Source organism: Anser brachyrhynchus, assembly GCF_964034855.1.
Source record: "Anser brachyrhynchus genome assembly, chromosome: 2".
NCBI lineage: Eukaryota > Metazoa > Chordata > Aves > Anseriformes > Anatidae > Anser > Anser brachyrhynchus.
In genome coordinates this window covers 50589160-50608996 of record NC_137695.1, presented here as the reverse complement: position 1 = coordinate 50608996, position 19837 = coordinate 50589160, and the positions used below count along the sequence as shown (strand labels likewise).

At 44.8% G+C, this 19837-nt stretch overlaps 2 long non-coding RNA genes across 3 annotated transcripts in view; one reads left to right on the top strand and one right to left on the bottom strand.

The window, feature by feature from the left end:
* Window positions 1–4071, top strand: part of LOC308189320 — a 30504-nt gene extending 26433 nt beyond the window's left edge. The window contains exons 4-5 of one of the 2 annotated variants that reach the window (XR_013946281.1): window positions 834–916; window positions 2040–4071. This is a non-coding gene — a long non-coding RNA (uncharacterized lncRNA). The remainder of the gene's footprint in view (window positions 1–833; window positions 917–2039) is intronic. The other variant, XR_013946280.1, reaches the window with a different exon arrangement.
* LOC308189319 overlaps window positions 1–8106 on the bottom strand; it is a 69579-nt gene extending 61473 nt beyond the window's left edge. Inside the window, exons 1-2 of the long non-coding RNA XR_013946279.1 lie at window positions 7830–8106; window positions 3857–4069 (exon numbers count right to left, since the gene is read on the bottom strand). This is a non-coding gene — a long non-coding RNA (uncharacterized lncRNA). The remainder of the gene's footprint in view (window positions 1–3856; window positions 4070–7829) is intronic.
* Window positions 8107–19837: the final 11731 nt, after the last annotated feature.

The window sequence follows — 19837 nt, the reverse complement described above, 5'->3', positions numbered from 1 at the left end:
ATAAATACTGGAACAAGGGAATGAAGAGGAGGGAGCCAGGCTCTTCTCTGTAGAACCCAGCAACTGTACAAGAGGCAATGAGCAGAAATTGAAACACAGAAGGCAGCAACTGAACACAAAACTTCAAAAAAAAAAAAGGAAAAAAAAAAATCAGAGGGCGGCCAAACAAGGGGACAGGTTGCTCAGAGAGGTAGTAGAATCTCCAGCCCTGAAGATATCCCTGGAAAAAGCTAACTGGATATTGCCTTGGACAATCTGTTCTAGGTCGCCCTGCTTTGAGCATGGGTTTGACTATATGACAGATGTCTCAGCCTAAACATTTTCGTGATTCTCTAACCTCATTTTAGAGGTTAGATGTGATGATTGATCCCTGTGTTTTCTAGAACTGCTTGAAATAATGGCTGTTCAAAGCCTCATGTCCAACGTGGATTATAGATTTACATGACTTTGAGCAAACTGAGTTTTAAAGTTTATGCTTTAGAGAGCTAACAAGAAAGTTAGTACGTCAGAAGAATTTTTGCATTTTTGCACATTTATTCATAAATGCTCCAAATTAAGTAGGAGAGCACTGCTGTTACCCTCTCTGATACTTATTCTTCTATAGGGATAATATAAAAAAGTATAGACATAGCAAAACCATTCTGAAAGGTAAATTCTTCTTTATTGTATTTTAAAATTTCAATCAAAACACTTAGAAACTATTAACAAACTGATAACATTCCTCTACAAAAAATTCTGGCAAAAGCAGAAAAATAAGAATGTGTCAGGAGAGATGATTATTACCATTCTTTTAATTTCAAAGTGTTCCTAATTGGTAATCTCACTCTTTACAGAAGAGAGTTCAGTGTATTCAACTGCTTTGGCTGCAGAATTGAAGCCTACCAAACCTAACGCTGAAGTATGAATTTGGTGGATGGTAAGATTCCCCTGGGGCTCATATAGCTCCTTTAAAGCTTAGAGACCATATAACAAAGGCTGCTGAAAGACATCTCAAGCTGAATGCATCTGACCCATGTAGGTAGTCACTTAGCAAGTCCACGTTTAACACTAGTTGGTCTTAACCCTGTATCTGCTGTCATTTCAGAAATGGAAGACCAACAAGGATCAAAACTATTTTAACCGGAAACTACAAGTTTACATTAACTGAATTCGAAGTTTTAAAAGCCAGTTGCAGTGGAGAATGTCGCAGAAAGCAGTATCTGAACAAAATACAGAAGTAATAACAGGACATTTCCATGTTACAGAAATTGTATTTGCTAAAATACATTACCAAAACCCAGAATAAAGCACAAGGTAAAGGATGTTACACAACGAGAATGTAACAGGCAGATGCTAATCTAAAAGAGTCTATACAGAAATATAAGATTTTTAACCCACAGATAAAATTAAAGATTAAATGTTGGGCCTGATGGGTTTCACAGCAACAGGCCAACAGGAAAAAGAAATAACTATCTAAATGGCTAGGATGCTAAAAACTTCAACACAGGGCTTAGCAGATGACAAGAGGACAAGCCAAGTAAAATTCCAAGATGTATATATGTACATAGATATTTCAAATAGAGGGGAAAATAGCTCAGTTCTGCACATGAATAGCTGGCAGACTGAAGTGGGCTCTTCAGTCTGAGGGCCAAAGGCAGAGATGATGCCTATGTCCTCTTGGGTAAGACCTGGTTCAGACACATGGCTCCCATTCTGCAGTCCTGCTCTGCAGACCAGAACAGGGACAGCAGAGGTGGCAGAAGCAGCCTAAAATGCCAGCAGATGACCCATAGCTGAAGCACAAGTATGGTATTAGTGTTTGTTCCTGTGCGATCTCTTAAGTGTGTGTGTAGACACAGCAGGGTCAATCACGCATAGCGCTTTGTTCTGTGCCTGCTGTAACATTCTCACAACCACGGGACTGGACAACAAAATACCAGTTACACATCCAGGGGACAGCCCACAAAAGCCCATTTTCAGTTGTCCCACAAAACATTTAACTCTGACTGGGATCTGTAGGTTGGGCTGCTTACTCTGTCTCCTATTTCCTCTGGTTTCAGCAGCAACCTATTGCTGACTTCTTTCCATACTGTACGCCCTTAAGAGCCCCTCAGGGATCAAAAGGCTCAGCCTGAGCTGAAGGGAGCAGCCAGCAAATGAGGTCCACCTTCTCACACCGAGAGCCCTGCAGGGCAGCTGTGGGCAGGAGGGACTGAGAAGAGACAGATCATCATTCAGAGCTGCCAGCTTCTCCTTCTCAGCACTGGCACGTTAACAGATGTACACAGACTGGTTGTTCCGTCCAAAGAGAGCGGCAGCACTGACTTGTCACACCATCCTCAAGTCCAATTACAACCCAGTTAACATCCCCACCCACCGCCCCTGTACACGGCAGACACACCAACTTGACATCTGCTGCCTGTGAGCAAGGGAGCTTACTTCCCCTTGCTGCATACAGACGCTCCTGTTTCACACGAGATGCACAATCGATCGTATCGACTGAGGAATCTCTAAGTGCTATTCTGAATGCTCAGCCCGGACAGTGGCGGGGCGAGGTCATCATGAAGCACTCACCAGAAGCAGAGAGTAATTTTGCCCACAAGTGTCACATAAAAGGTACACACAGTTGTAAGCTTTGCTAACAGAAATCATTTTGCTTAATCTATCAATGCAGAAGGAAAAAAGTACATCAGGATTTCCTTTTTAACATGTTAGAGACTAATTGCACAGTGACAGCCTTGTTCAAGCCCTAAGCAATGCTTTACAGCACACGAGGGATGTAGATTCACTTCAATTTTATTAGGATAGTTACTTGAAATAAGGTGATTGAGGAAGAGGTTTTATCTAGGGATAAAAGCACTGCTATTTTTTCCTCCAATTTAAAATGTTGCTGTAAGGATGCCAGCCTGAAAGAACTAAGCTGTAAATAAATGTAGAAATCCTCCCAATGATTTCATAAGCATGTGCTGCAGGCATTCAGAGTAGATATAATCACTGCATGTCATGCTGGCAACTGCATGGTACTTGTATCCACTTTGGTGCAGCAAACTATGAAACGTAGATAAATTGGAGGAAATACAGAAATGGGCAATGGTGCTGACAGGGTTTAAAAACCATTAATGAAAAGGAAAGATTAAAACAATTGTTTTAGTTGGAGAAAGAAGCAAGGAGGGATGACAACATTTCCAAGAAATAAAAGGGGTTCGGGGGTGGGTTTTTTGTTGTTGTTTTCTTTTTTTTTTAAACAAAAGACTTTACATGACTTTATTCACGCACTACCTTGAGCATGATTTGCAGTAAAGAGGATTTAGTTAAACATTAGGGGGAAAACCTTTCTAACAGTAGGTATAATTAAACAGTAGAATGGGCTACTCAGGGGGTCCTGGCATCCTTCTCACTGCATGGTTTTAGGTTAGAAACTCATCTGTTGGGAGAGTTTATGTACAGATCCTGCTTAAAAACTGCGTGAGGTACTACTAAATGACTTCCTGAAGGGCACTCTGGTCTTGCACTTCAGCAGTGCTTCACAGCTTGGATAGATGTCAAATTGGCAATTATTATCCAGGTCCGTATTTCTACTATTTAGAGAGCTGGCCTCTTGAGCATTTCAGCTGCACAAACAGGTAACGCTATCTGTGTGCAACAGCCAGTATAAAGCAAACCCCTGTTTCACCCAAAAGGCTGCATTAGTGAGTGCAGTTGTTTCTTTCTCCTGCTGGACCCTGGAGTCCGAGCAAGATGCAGCACAGCCTCTAGGCAGGAGCCCACCCATACCAGCCAGCATTTGGGCATGTCCAGGGGTGCTGACCCAAGCGGATGGAGGGAAGAAGCAAGCACACGGAAAAATAAAGTTAAAAATAAAATACAAAAGGGCTACCTTTTGGTGGAATTGAGTTCAGGACATCACTCGCATCGCTTGGGCACCCTGTGGGGAGGCTCAAGCGCAGCCCCAGGTGGCAGCAGCGGCAGCACATCCTCTGGTGGCTGCGACCCACCTCGGCTGGTGGTGTCTCCTGGGGCAGGCTGCGGGGGCCCGGCTGCCTCAGCCACCATCCTGTCTGTCCCGACGGGGTGGAGAGCAAATGCGGAGCTTACCAGGGATAAATGAGATAATAAAAGAGTTAAACATTTATAAAAGGACCGAGTTTACTCCTACCACAAAAGGCAACTCAGAGCAGACATGCTGCAGTGCAACTCTGAGCAAACAACTCACTAACCCCCTCCCAAAAACCCACCAGAGGGGCAGGCGAGGCCTCATTCTGGCTGGGCCTTCCCTGACTGCAGACAAACCCTGCCAACAGTGAGAGGGGTAAGGCTGGGGCCAGAAAGCAGGGCTGAGAAGCAGAAGGAAGCATGGAAATTGTTACCTGGGAAAGGTGCTGCAGGGGGAAGCAGGGAAGCAAGACTGGGATGGCTTCATTCGCACCATTTGGGAAGGCGGCATCGATTTCTTCTTGGAAATTTCTTCTTGGAAATTGCAGAAATTGCACCGGTAGGACTCTGCTGTTCTGCACTTCCACCAGGGCTCACAGAAGGAAACACTACGACACACAGCAGCTTCCCAGCAAGCCTGCCGCACCGACGACATTACCTGCCTTTCCTTTCCCCCCAGGAACCAACAGCCCACTTACTCCTCCCTGCTCCCAAACTCCTGAAAGAGTTTTTCAAACCATATCCTGCTACCGTAAAGCTTTAATTTAATAGACAAAATATTACAAGGTGTTACTATAATCTGCTGGGACCTGTTGCCGTAAAGTGATTTTGACAATATCAAAACACTAGGAAAATTCAAGTCATTTAAGTTAAAACCAGATAGTCAAAGTGAACATTTCAATCTGAAGTTTCAGCTCTAATTTTAATTTATATCTTCTGATCATTGAAATTCAGCTCAGGCTGATTTGAAAGCCATTGGGTGCTCTCTTCTGTTCTGGGAGCGCTCCCACACCTGCCTGCAATTCCTCCTCACCGAGACCAACCACTGCTTGGTTTCTTCCTCAAAACCCATGGTCGTGAACTGCCTGCATGGGCCCATGGTAAGGGAATTTGGTCAGTTTGGTGCCAAAGGTGTTTCTCCCACCCCCAAGTCACACTGCACGCCAGTCTGTGAACTAGCTACCTGGCTGTTTTCTGTATTGACTCCCATAGGAGTGGAGGCGTGAGCCTACCAATAAGATCTGAACATCATCATCACCCCAATATGTCAGAGCATAGCTTCCCCTCAATTTAGTTTAGCTGTCTGAACAAGCACAAGCCTCACAGAATGTCCTCTGGTTACTCTAGAGACAGCTCCACAATATCAACTTCCTACAAGAAATTCAAGGGCAGGGGAATAAAACAATACAAAACCAAACTTCTAGTGATTTCCAAATTCCAACCCAACCTCCAAACTGGAGGTCACTTAGCTGAGCAAAAAGTCACTTGTTATCAGCCCTGCACGGAGAGAGAAAATAAATGCAGGTCCCCTTTGAGCACCAGAGAGAGCTGCCGACACCAGACAGTTTCTGCCTCCTGTTCAGCCGGCATCTCTGTCCGACCAAGCCTCGCTTCCCCAGGCCCAAGATCCGAGGACATATTTGGAATACCTGAGAGAGCTCTGTATTTATTTCACTCAGGAAGAGGACAGATTTCTTAGAAAGAGCTCATCTTTCCGCTTTAGCTTAATTTTTCTCATTAAAACAGTGCTTTTTCATGGCCACAACCATGTCAAGTCAAGCTGCCCACACAACCCTTCTGTAACCTGATCTAAAGGAGCTTGGGTCTGCTTCTCCCTACAGGAGAGCCAGGAGCACTGGGGAGCCACCTTATGGCTGCGAGGCCACAGGTGTCAGGCTACATTTCATGCTTTCACCACTGAAGTTGCAACCCCCATTTTGCACAGCTTACTACCTAAACACTTTGCAACAAACCCATCTCATCTCCTGCTTTCAAGGTCTTCCCAAGGAAGGTGCACTGAAAATCTGCCTGTGTACAACTTGAAAATCCACAGTTTGATTCAACCTGTTTAAGAATACCTGTGATGTGTCATGTCCCAATTCTGATTTACTCTGCATGCTTTCTGCTGAGTGCTGCCCACGTGCCTAACATAGCAAGAGGGTCCTCCCAAAGTGCAGAACCAAACAAATGCTGTTCAGATGAACAGCAGATCCAGGCAAGAAGATACGCTCTTCATTTTGGAGTTTGCTAGCAGTCTCTAACTCTAACGGCCTAACACAAGAAAAAAATAAAATAAAATGACAGCAGCTTGATCAACTCCCAGCAGGAAGAACTCCATCAGGAGAGAACTGGGGAAGGAGACAATACATGAGCCAACAGAGTGGTGGTCCTTTTACTAACCAAAGCCAGGTCCCATAGATGTTGGTTCTGACATAGAGAAGGCAGAGCTGTCTTGGCACCAAATGCCAGAGACCTTAGAGCATTCCTTCAAGTTCTCAAAAAGGGAAAAAATTCCAGTCAGATAGCTTACACACTCACAAACCTCAGCGTTTTCTAACAGCAATGCTGACTTCTGCATAGTAGATTTAAGCCCTAAGACAAGAGTCTTGCTGCTCTTATTTCCATTTACCAGATCCTTCAGAAATCATCTCAGACCTTCAGAAGTTCATGGGCCACGAGTTATATGCCTTCCCAAACACAAGTATGTGCTTCATAGCCTCAACAGCCTAGTACAACTGGGCAGGCAGGCAGAGTCAGTCTTTGGACCTTCCTCGTGACCGGCAACAATTCAACTGCATCCCTTTTATTTAATTTTTTATTTAAATGAGGTGCCCTTGTGACAGACCACGGAGGATTTGCAGAGAGGTGTCGAGTACCTGTGTAGCTCTTCCCAACACCTGTATCACGCTGGCACGGTGTCCTGCAGACAGCACCAGAGCCCATGTTATTTTGCATCCTTTGCTAGCAACCACTTGCTGGTCAGTGCAGAACATACCCCAGGGGTACGAACGGGATCTTCATGGTACAATACCCACTGGGCATTATCTAGCATTCTGTAGGCGAATCTTGGATGTCATGGATGTCATTCATTTAAGTTTGAACTTAAAATATCAATACTTGGACCTGCATGTCCGAGCATGAAATGCAGACTGATGTTATGTAATATTTACAGAAGTACATATTGTGTATAAGTGGCTGAAACAATTGGAAATTTACACACATCTCCCAGCACAGGCACATATTGAGCCTATTTTCAAACTCTATATAGCAGGAAGTTGTGTGACAAAAGACTGCTTGAGAACGAAGGGACAGAAACCAGGTTGTTCTGCACAATGCAGAACAACTGTCTTTTGCTTTTCCCAGCCACATAGCATAGCTTCTGGGACGGAATTAAAACAGACATACCCATGAATGTCAAACAATATGAACCATCATTGTTACTTCTGACATGTGCATCACAGAAGCGTCTCCTAACTTCAGAAAAAAACACTTAGAATATAGAAAAGAGTGATTCTTCTGTTCCAACAGTTTGTTTGCTGTCTTCAGGTCCTGTTTGGAACAGCCAGACTATCTAAGGCTGGTTAATAATTGGATTTCTCTGGACACCATTCTCTACAGTAGACTTCTTTCCTTTATCCTCTTACCAAAGCATTGTTGCTCCCTAGGTATTCCCAAAGCATCCATGTGCTTTCTGTCTGAACAGCTAGCAGCACTGTTCTCGGGGGCGGGACAGCCAGACAGAACATCTCTCTCTTTCCCTCTATTAGGGCACAATATTCAGCAATATTTTTTGGCTTAAAAGACAGCAGCCTTTCATTCAGACACTGATTTATCTAAGATTTGGCTAACAGTATAGAAATGCTCCTTCCCTAAAAAGTTCCTTAAAAAGCTCATGTCTGTAACATCTCAGCTCCTACCTGTTCAGCACAGGAATACCATAATGCAAGTTCTGTTCAGGGACTGGGTGGGTTGCTGCTGGAGATAGAGCCAGAATCTTCTTGTGGGAAAAGACAGCCAGAGGGAAAGCAGTTCCTGGACAACACACAGGAGCAGAGACTTCACACCCACATGTGCCCCACACACACAGCTCAGCTAGGAGATCGGAAAAGTACCCTGAGAAATACCCCTGAGAACTCATGCAGTAACGAGTCACTTTTTCTGAAGTACAGTGATACACTGCCAGCTTTTTTTCTTGTCATCCTAAGCATTTGTGGATGAAATCATTTTGAGTTGGGCAAGCAAAGTACACTTGCACATTTACTAATTACCCAGCTAATTTGTACCCTGTTCACAAACAAAAGCAGATCTCTTCCCACTACAGGAATCTCTCTCTTGTACTTCAAAATGAATACCCAGACATGTCAGGGCCACAAATCAAACTCTATCACTTGAGCAAGAGAAAGATCCCTTGGAGCCTGCCCCCAGCAAGGACACAGACCTCAGGGCTACACGGAGGAACTCTTTCAGTTTCCACAGTTTGTCCATTCAGAACCTGGAACCTGAAGGTTCACCAATATAGGCTGATGCAACTGCCCAGTGCTCCCTGTTTAGCAAATGCTGACCAGGTAACAGAAATAACCTGTTAAACAGGTGGAGGACATAATGAAAACCCTCTAAATGCCAAGTGTCTAGCCTGTATTACAACTTCTTCAGCTATGGGCCCATGGCTGCATTTCTAGTGTAGCCTAGAGTGATGCTCAGCTGTTGGGCCTGTGCTCGTATATTAGCCATGACAGGGTAAGATCCAGACGTATTCCAGCTCCCCCATACACTCACACTTGGCTTCCGTGGGCAGAAAGCTCTTGTGCACAGGTGGGAGAAGCACCACACTTCTCCCAGTTTCAGGCCATGCATCAGAGGACAGTCTTTGCAGTCTAGAAAAGGCCAGAGATTTGGCATTCAATAAGGTTTAACTGTCACCAAAGGCTTCATTTGGTCTGGGATTCCTAAAATGCTGCAACACTCCTTGAAAATATTGTAACCAGCGGTGTAGAAAGTGCTGAATAAGGATTACAGTGTGACTATAAAAGCAGAGAAGCTGCTAGGGCCAGGAGCAATGGGAGATGATGACACTCTACATGTGAAACATAACAGCGTGAGTCAGGAAAGAGCAGTGAAGAAGATGTAGATGTGCGAGATCAGGGAAATTCCTTCTCAAACAAAAGGAGAGAAAAGCAGCCCAGAGCCGTGTGAACCCTGCAAAAAACAAGTACAGAAGGGGGGGGGGGGGGGTCTGGTTCCCTACTCTCCTCCATAACCCCTCATAATCCCTTAAACATCAGAGCCACTGAAGTAATTAAGAAGAAAAACCTGCCATTAAGCATCATCTGGAATTGTGCTGTAATCATTTCTTTTTACCCTTGTTTTCCCTTCTGCAATTAAGAACTTCATTCTGCGCTGTGCTAGGATCAGTGCTTTCATTTTAAGTACGAGCGGCGCCACGAGTGACTTGAGCAAGCAGCGCCTCTAAATAGCACAGTGCCACAGACAGGCTCCTCGGGTGTCTAGAGGCACTATAAAGGCACTAGGTCGTCTCCCCATCTCACCGGCAGCACCCAGTGTGCAGATACAGATAGGTTTTCCTCTGCGGGGTGTTAACCAACACCCTCTTCTCCCCCAGCCCCTGAGCAGGAATGAGGCAGCTGCCAGGCTCCTGTCACCACAGATAGCTCGCCTGCCATCTCGTTTTCGAGAAGCAAACAAAATCCAACTCTGCCCTCCTCTGGGTAAAGCATGGGGTGTAGCGCAGGCTTATTAAATATCTCACTGCAAATCAGATCCTTTGACACAAGAGTGCTTGCAAATTAATGACATTTCGTGACACTGTCACAGATCGCTTCCTCCGTAACCTGGACGAGGCCAGCTACAAGGGAAACATTTGCCCCCAGCTTTTAGACAAGCAGCCTGTCTCTGCGTTATCAGTCTGCTCCAAAGCTTCAAGATAGTGATGGAAAGAGGGGGAGGAAGAAAAAACCCTCTACGTCTCTCCCACGCTAATTTAATACACGGTATGCTAGCTGGTAGGCTAGGCTTTTGTAGCAGAGGAGATTAACCAGGATCTGCAGTAGCACAGACAAGGACGTGCATGTGTTGTGCCACCTATAAATAGGATCTCTACTTAACAAAAACACAACCCGAACAGCCAGCTGCTAACAGCGAGACCAGAGCCTAGGCAGCAATTGAAAGGAACACTTGTTTGCTGAACAGATCTGTGCAACCTACTCATGCTTCAATTGGCACAAAACGACGTACAGACTAACGTTTGATGAGAGGTGTTAGTATTAACATTATCTCTGAACAGTCAGGAGGGAGACACACTAAGCAAGAAAAAAAGCACTTTGAAGTGGATGTTCAGAGTAGGGCTGCGAGCAGGGCTTTCCAAAAGCGAGCATTTCCCCTCCTCAGTGCCCAAATGGCAGTTTCAGCAAGAACAACAAGCAAAGCCACAAAAGCCAGTGCCATGCAAGGGGCCAGCTTTGCCCTGGAGAAATGCAGGTTTGAGTCCTATCTCAGTCACAGACTTCCTATGTGATTAGCTGCCCAACTCTTTGCTAGAGATGCAGCAGTTCCCTACCTATAGGGCTATTTCAAGGATGAACGTTTTGAAGATAGGACAAGTCAGACTATTTTCCTAGCCCTAGACACTGTCCTTCCAGAGCAGACTTGAGTCACAGCAGAGGAGTGAAGATGGAAGCTGGCATTTTGCAAAATCAGAGGCTAAGCTTTTTTCTCTGGTGATGTTATGAAGAGATGCTGGGACCGTGCTGAAATAGAGTTAAATTCTCACGAGGTATAAGAAGAGGAGAAGCAGCAGACACTTGCCAGACCATCGCTTAAAAGCTCCAGCTAAGCCAGGTCTGGCAGTTTTAAAGGGCCAGCCCCAAGAAAGGTGCACTGCAGATGCTCTACAATGAAAAAAATTGCTTGGGTTTAAGGAAGAGCCAGTGCTTCTGGAAAACACTGCTTCTGCCTTGTGCAGAGCACTGCTCAGGCAAGGCCAGGCTGGTACCTTTGTGCCGTTCTGAGTCCCGTGAGTTTGTAAGTCAGGATGTAGATCCACGAGGCCCACCTGTTTCATTTCCCAATCCAAAAAGCTTTCAATCAGTGAAACATCTGAACCCTGACGTCAGGCTGACTTCATTGAACACCCAGTCCAAAAAGCTAAGCAGGCTTACCCCTGCGCGACTGGGCTGCCAGACACACTACGTGATGGGGCCCCTCTGACCCAAAATGCAGCCTTTCTGCCAAGCCCACCCCATGTTCCTGTGCCAGACTCAGCCCGATTAAAACAGGTGGTTGACACCTGCTGACGTGACTTCAGCTCTGTGGTTAAGCCACGGCTGCTCTTTGATCCAGTTTGCATTGTCTGTGCCATGATACACGCACCCCTGGCAGACCAGCCTGGTTTTGTGTTTGAACCAACTACACGGAGATCCTACCTCGCACGAAGCAGCAGCTTTGACACCAGAATACCTGTGCAAATAAAAATAGAGCATGAATCTTCTCCTTTTTTTTTTTTTTTTAAATATGGTCAGTGACAACAATAAAAGATCTCTACAGCTCAGTAATTAAAGCCCTGGGACATTATCCGTTATCTACAGCAGTATGGATTTTATTAAACTGATTCTAGTCTCAGACCAGTCTTAAACAGCAACTCCCCATGCTTCAGTAGCAAAACTCTCCTTTGTGCAAGCAAATCCCAAATTATGCTCAGAATTTGGAAACTGTAACAAAACAAAAATTCACCAATAACTCACCAAGAAACTTAAAACACTCAAACAGGCACTGCTGAATTTAGCAATGGTAAATCCAAGCTCTGTTAGCTTTCCTTCTTCACTTTGCTTTCAGCCAGAAGTTACTGCTCCTGCACCAGGAGCAGCAAAATACCGTTCTCAGATGCAGTCTTCACAGGCAGTCTAAGACAAGGTGCTGGCTGTACGCAAAAACACAATGCTCTGAGATATCACAGCAAAACCTGCCAGGTCGTAGCTGTCAGAGCTCTCAGAGAAAACTACTAATGCCACATTGTGAAACTTACTGTAGCGCTATAATTTTAAAGGCTGAAATAAATTTTATGAAGGACAAAGTGCTCAGTCTCTCACCACTCAGCACAGACACCCTACAACTTAGGGCAAATTATGTTGTAAAGGTTTGCATAACAGAACAAGGAGCACTGAAAGCTAGAAATTCCTTTTGGAGGAAGCTAAATCTAAGTCAACATGCCTGAGAAGAAGAGCATAGGGCAGGGGGGCAATTGATGGCTGAAAGCCAGGGGACACCTTAATCCTTCTGGCTGTGAGGCTCCCACCTGGGAACTGTTTTTGACATCTAAGGATATTTTTCTTTCCCAGTGCTGCAGAGTGCATGTCAAATACCCATCAGTTCTGGAACAGGCACAGCTTGAAGTACTTTGAGAAGCTGACATTATATCAATAAGCCCATACGTTTTTCTTTGATGGCCTCAATGGGAGTCGCTTGTAAACAACAGGAGAAATTATCGTGGATGTTTGAAGGCTGAACATTTGCTTAATTTACACTAAAGAAAAACATTACTAGTACCATTACGTTGGTAATATGTTAAACTACATACAGCATTAAAGATCTTTGGTGACAGGTTCACAAACCAAGTCACAGTCCCAAATGGATTTCAGACCCATTTGCCATCTTCCTTTACAGCAACTCAGGTTCCAGAGCTCAGAACATGGCCAAATGATTTTAAATGTATTTTTCATATTTATATTGTGATTGCAGCTGAAGGTGTCTGCTCACAACACGCACAACAAGATGTCATCTCCCCTCCCAGTATCAGCCCCTTACATCGTTATAAAGACAGCAGGACAAGTTATTAAAACATTCTTGCAAGCTTTCTAAAGGCATAAAGGTGGGATCCTCACAGGTCTTTAAACTGCATCGAAATCCGTCACTTTCAATCATGATTTCATGTGAATATTTCAGTTTTCCTGAAGAAAGTCATCAAAACAGAGTAACCTGCAATTATGCTTTGCTATTACAATAACTCTACCACTTCTGCTAAGCAGAAAAATGCAGATCCTGTGTGCGCTTGCTGATTTAGACAGTCCTACATTTTGCACATATATTCTCTGATGACTGCCAAAATAGCATCCTTTAGTAGCTACCTTACCGAATTTTATGCGTTACCAACCCCAACGACAGCACACAATAACCTTTATGTTAAAATAAGTCTAGTCTGGGGTGGGGAAGAATCACACAAATGCACACCAGGAAAAGAGACAGCATAAAATAACTCCACCAAACACCAACCACACCAGTTTGAAAAGCGAGCAGTTAGGATACAAGAGGCAAGATTTTGACTGTGTTTGCATTTCGCTTTTTCCATTTACTGCAGTAAAAGGCTGTTCTGTCGCACTCACATGGCTCTTCACCAGTTATACTTGCAAAACCCAAAGTCATTTGCAGAGGGAAATCAGCAGAGCAGCTGTCAACAGAAGGGTAAATGTTATGGTCCTATTATCATCACCCAAGCAAAATGTTGACTTAGAAACTCTCGCAATCTGGCAAGGCTCACCAAAGTCTCCATACACCCACAGCAGTACTGCAAACTTTTATTGTAAGATTTCACATTAGAATTTCACCTCAGATCGACTATTCGTGTCAGAAAAACATGGGATTGATATTCTGCTTTCACGTGCAATGACAAGCCTCGTGCACACAGAGGACGGTACCTAGTCCGAGAATCAGCTAAATCTTCATCAAATGGGGTTTGAAGAGCACTCGAGCAAGAATCAAGGCTCCTGCTGTCCCTTTACACAGGGGACATTTCCAGCCCTGACACAGGACCTACCAACTTCTTAACACCTCAGCACCCACTGCTCTGGGCACACAACAGAAACAGCCCAGGCACTGCACACTTCTACAGCTGATATTCCAAGTGCTTACAGGTCCAGTACATAGCTTAAAGAGCTCTTCTTCATTGCAGCTTTTTTTTTTTTTTTAATTTTATTTTATTGTTGTGTGTGTGTGTTTTTTATTTATCTATTTTTGACTGTTCTGCAGCACAGCCTTGCTAGCTTCTTTCAAAAAAAAAAAAAAAAGGATGAAGCTGTGTCCATGCTCACCTGCTGGTATTGCTTTGTCATCTGACCCCTCCTTAGTAAATTAGAAAATTAATCTATGAAGTGAGCTGGGAAAGGGCACCATCCTGTGCTCTCCTGTGTAATGTCGCAGCACACCACTAAAAATAGCTGCTGCCTCCATTCCAGAGATGGAGGCTTCCCAGGAACAAGGCATTTCTACACTCAGTGTATACACATGATATACAGCACTCTGGTATATCACCGCTTGTCCATACATAAAATGAACAGACTTGTAGTATTTCCCCAATCTAGAAGTTATCCCAGCCATGCAGATAATATGTGTCTAGAAAACACTCTTCAGCCCATTTTATTTTCCCCTCTTGAGCTGTTGTATTTAAACTTTTTTTTTTTTTAATTTCTATCTCCACAACTGCTGAAGCAGCTCCACATTTTTACTAATCTTCTCTGAAACATACAAGAGTGAAAAATGTTTTGGAAGAAATTTTGGAACCTCTTTGGGTATTCCTGTGTTTTTGTTTTTGTTTTTTAAACACTTTAAATAGAAGCAAACAGGTTTCTGATCTCAGCTCTCACATGAACGTAGACCATTCCCCATTAAGACTGAGCAGTTGAATCGATCTATTTCTGAACAGCTTTTGCATTAGGACTCTACATAAAAGTATAGCAGAGGACTTCAGGAACTGAGCACAAACCAGAGTTAAATAAGAACTATTTAGCTAATTCTTCGACTACAGATACATGAAGTTTGTTCCCACATACTACTTTCCACCACAAGAATGTCTAAAACTCATAGCAGGCCACCACTCAATTTATGCAGACTTATGCAAACAAAGCAAGCTACAGCCCACATCCCACAACAAACCAAGACAACAGATGAAACAGGACCAGCCCTGGGCAAGGACAGACCCAGCCTGAATGCCCTCGCTCAGAAGAAGGGAAGAGGGACAGAAGCGGAGGGATACTCCCCGATAAAGGGAAAGGGCCTGCTGAATGAAGCAGTGGAAGCAGTGATTGCAAAAGGTTAACACACAAGTACATGACCATGATCCAGCTACGGTTAGAAGTGGCTGGGAGTTTGAGGGAAGTTGCCAACAAGCAGATGAGCAAAGCTGTGGCACAGCTTCTTTAGAAGCTCTAACAATTTTGTATTAAACACCTGCCAAAGCGGCATTCGGTCACTGTGCAAGAAGCATGCTTACGACGAGATGCTCGCAGCAGTGATGGAGTGCGTTTGGCAGTCGAAGGAGATGAGCAGCGCTGGCTTCACCTCGTGGCACGGCCAGCCTCCCAGCAGAAGAGAAATGCCACTAGGAACAAGCAGTTCCCTACCTCACCCCTGCTGCCTGCCAAGGGAGCATGAGAGGCCGCTGCTTTGTGTTTGCCTGTTGGAGTTCAGAAAAATAGCGCTTGAAAAGCTTTGCTCAGCACACCCTGAATTCTGCAGACAGCAGCGGAGCTCTAATTAACAGCGCAGGCCTCATCGCAGCTAACTATTTAAAAAAAATAAAAGCTAATACATGAATACTCCAATTTAATCCAGAAGGCAAAGAGATGAAACAGAGTCTGCAAGGCTTTCCCTGGAAAACAGCTATTACATGCCCCATTTCTCATTTCAGGAGCATCCTGAGCCCAAAGCGCAGCAGCTTTACATGCAGACAAGCTGAAAGCAGAATGCCAGCTTCAAACACCCACAAGGACAATTCATATCTGAGGTCCAACCAGCTTCACAAATCTCCCTCACCTCTAACATAGGAAAGCTGCAGTCAAGTCAGGCAGAGCCTCTACATTTCTGCCAGACACCTAGATTTCAGACAACAGCATTTTGGAGCCAGCTGGGGCTCCCTTGGGACAGCTGTCTTCTAGGAGTGGAGTCGTCCTGTCCCGTGGAAAGGAGCTGTAGCATCGCTTCACAGAGCGAGGCCGACGCCTGGGATTTTCCCTGCCTGCCCCAGCAGTTAGAAGTGCATGGGATCGTGGGCCCGCTTCCCACCTCTGCAGGGTGACTTCCCCCAACTGCAGTCTTACCCCGGTGGTGAGCAGAGGCTCAAGGTGGGGCTGTCTGTACACATCCACACCTCCTCCTCCACCAGCACCTCGCGTAGCTTGTTCCCAGGCACGAGGAGGCATTGCCAGGAGCTCCTGATTTATGCTCACCCTTCCTGCCACACACACACAAAGGCTGCCCTATTCTGGTTTACCCCAGCACAAGGGTACGCACTCCCAGGTTCCTGTACTCCCTCGGCAAAGCGAGTTTTGGCTTAGCCCCCAAAATCTAAAGGAAAGAGTCCAAACAAGACGTGGCATTACTCCAGCCGAGCAGGTACAGGTCTGAAGGGGTCTGAAGAGAAGGCAGGCTCAGCCTAGCAAACTGAGGTGGCGCCTCTGACCTGTTCCCGGCCCACCTGACACAGAGGCTGCCTTCCACCAACATTTACTACAAATGTTCAATGCAGATCAAAAAACACTTAATACTTAATGCTTAATTACTTAATGCTGGGGACGAGACTCTTTCCTACCCTACAATCTGCAAGGACTGTGGCATAAACACAAGGTTCCTCAGAAGACCAAAATACCCACCAATTCCCAATGTGACAACACAGATCCTACCGAGACCAACAGATACACCTGGAACTTTCACCGGCAATTTCTGGAAAGATGGAAAAGGCTGCTGCGTTTGGACAAAAACATCTCTGATACACACACTTAGTATCACACCCTAATACAGATAAAACCCCATTTAAGGCCAGCCTGAATTTTTATTTAAAAAAAAAAAAAAAGCACTATGCAAAAGCCACCGTGAACACTGTATCAAGAGAAACACAGCCTAGCATAACCTGCTCTCAACTATTAAGTAGCACCGTACCTGAGTCTTCTAGGAACAGGAATAGGCAGAAACTTTCTCTTACAAGAAAGGAAGACACCCAGTTTTGTCCAAAACTCTCACTTCCTACTTATTATTCCTATTTCCTTGAACTGTCACACGTTCATGAGAAAGCTGCAGCCCCAAAGAGACACTTGGAGTACACCTCCTCCTAATACAGGCTCAAGGAGGGATTTGGTGCTATTATAGCTGAATAGCATTCAGTCAGTTGGGGAAATTGAAACAATAACATATGCGAAGCAGCTTGAGACTTGAGGATGTGAACTATACAGAATTAGTTAACAGAATTTTTTTTCTGAAACCCACACTCTCACCATAACTTTCATTTAGTAAATCTGAATAAGAAATATATTCAATGGCAACACAATCTGCATGTGAACAGTCTGTGAAGAGAGACTAAATTCCATGAATCGATAATTTGTTTCAATTGTCCTCGTTCTGTTTACTACAGGGTGTTTGCCGAGTATTAACTTATTAATATTTTATTAACGTTGGACACCATCCATGTTAAATCTCTGCATAAGGCCAAGTGAACAAGGTGTGCATTTATTTGACTTCAAAGGGAATGGAGCATCTGTGGAAGTGTTTTCCAGACTGTGCTGGACTTTATTAGCTCTGCTGTCATAAGTTCAGAAAAATCTCCACAACAGCTAAATTTGAGACAAGAGATCCTTCATTTAATTTATCCTATCTTTTGTAAAACTTGGATTTATATAATTTTGGTATTGTGTGCAGTATTGTAGTTAACGTTAGCCTAATAGCTATGAAATATTTATTTCCATTAAAAGGTTGGCCTGTTGAATATTGACGGAGCTGCCTGAAATCTCTCCTGTTTACAACATTTGTTCTAGCTAAAGTGATTTGGAAGAATTTGCTAATCAACTGTAACTACTTCCCACCCATAAAACTGATGGAAAGAAGGGAAAAAACAGCTAGTAGGATCCAAAGACAAACACTTTTACTTATAACTCTTTAAAGAGAAATTCCGCTCTCTCCATATGGTTTTCTCTTGGCTTTTAATCATCTTTTCATTGGCTTCCAGCTGGCTGTCTCACTATCATCTAGCAGTATCACTAGCAAGACCAACTTGTTATGCTGAAGTCAGGCACAGAAAGAGGAGAGCTACAGAGCAGCACGATTGGATGCAGCAAGCTTTACGAGGGGCACATCAAGCAAAAGCAACACATGGCAGGGTCGCTTCGCTTGCCTCGGCAGAGCAGCCGCTGCTGTGTTCCCGAAACTCTGCAGCAGGTCTGTGCTGGCGCTTTTTAGGAGTGGGAGTGAAGAACAGCTACTACAATTGAAGCTCTGGGGAAATTCTGCAGGCAGAAGTGTAATTACCTGAGTGGGAATTCTGGCAGAAAACCCAAACCTCTTTCTCTCCTTAAATAGAAACAAATGCTGTGCAGTCACCATGGAGAGATTACGCACAGCGTTTGGACCACATGCAGCAATGAAATACAACACAGGCCAGAAAGCCAGCCACGGAGCTGGCTTAGCGATACACCGTCAACAGGCGGTTCTCTGGTGACTACCCAGTCAGTTGGTCTCCTTCTCCATCTTCCCCTTCCCAGTCTTCCAAATATTAAGCTTTATGCCAAAACTCAGGCTCCACACGGAAACCCAGCTCTGCAAGGTGTTCAGCCCATCTGGGAGGTGCCTAGAGCATGACCCTAACCACTGGGGTAAACTTTTACTGATGCAATGCCCTTCTGGAGGAAAATTTCAGCCCAAGCAAGTCAACTGCTTTTCCTCTAGTCTTACTGAAAGCAGCTGACTTGTTTGGGCTGAAACTTCCCCATGACCACCACCATCTGTGTGTGTTTTTAGACATTGTTTGGAAAGCTCTTGTGTCCCATTGCTCTAGGTCAAAATTCAGCAGGAGACCAGTGTTTGCCTCAAGTGCCTCCATAGCACACGCTCCATGGAGGGGAAGGCAGGGCAAGAATTTCTTGGCAGGTGTCAAACCCATTGCACGAACATGGGGAAAGTGCAGCGCACACGTGGTACAGAAGTCCAGCACTTCACACAGGGCTGCTCTTTGCCAGTCCTGTAGTTGGGCCCACCCATAAGGCGGAAGCCCTGACAAGTTCATCTGCTTCCATCCAGGTAAGATTTCAACTTGGGAACAGAACACTACAGGGAAAGAAACATTATATAGCGCCTGGCTGTGAAAATCCCCTTGGATTCAGCTAAGCCACCAGTCTTTGAAGCACAGCAGCTCTCATGTGGTTTCCAGAGGCTTTGACTTCATTTGCAAAATCTCTCTGTTTTGGTCTGCATCCAGTGTTTCTGGTTTCTAGCCACCTCATGCAGTGATGCCCATCTCCTCTTTCTCAGCCCATCATCTCTCCCTATCCCTTCCTTCTGTCCACTCCACAGCTCAGCTTGTTTTCTGTCTTCTGCCCCCTCAACCTCAGCTGCAGCCCCACCTCCCTCCTTCAGGGGATCTTTCCCCTCTGCTCCATGGTCCTTGTCTCTAGCAGCCAGCTTCTTCCTCAGGACTGCAGCAGCATCACAAGAGCACAGGAAAAATGGGAGTCTCTCTCTCCCGGCACGGGCGTGTCATGGGCTGCAGTCTTTCAGAATCCTTCTGGCCTCAAGCTCTCTCCCAAACAGCTATTTTTGTTCACCAGTAGTCAGGGCACTTCCTCCGCAGCTGCCTAACTATTCCAGCCTATTTTCAAAGAGAAGCATCAATGCTAAAAGTTCCTGAAAAATCTACCCTGTAGCTTTCTACTGTTTGAACATAATAGGGATGTTGTCAGACTAAAAATTTCAGAAATTTGCCTCTCCCCCTTCATATCTGCCAAGTTTTGTTTTGTTAATAACTTGAGCCAGCCTTCAAGCACTAGGAAAGTGTTCTTTATCCCAGTACATATCAGGCTGGTGATACTACATGAGAAACTTCCACTTACCGAGACCAACAAAAAGTTGCTCTGTATCAGGAATGCCATTATGTGGATAG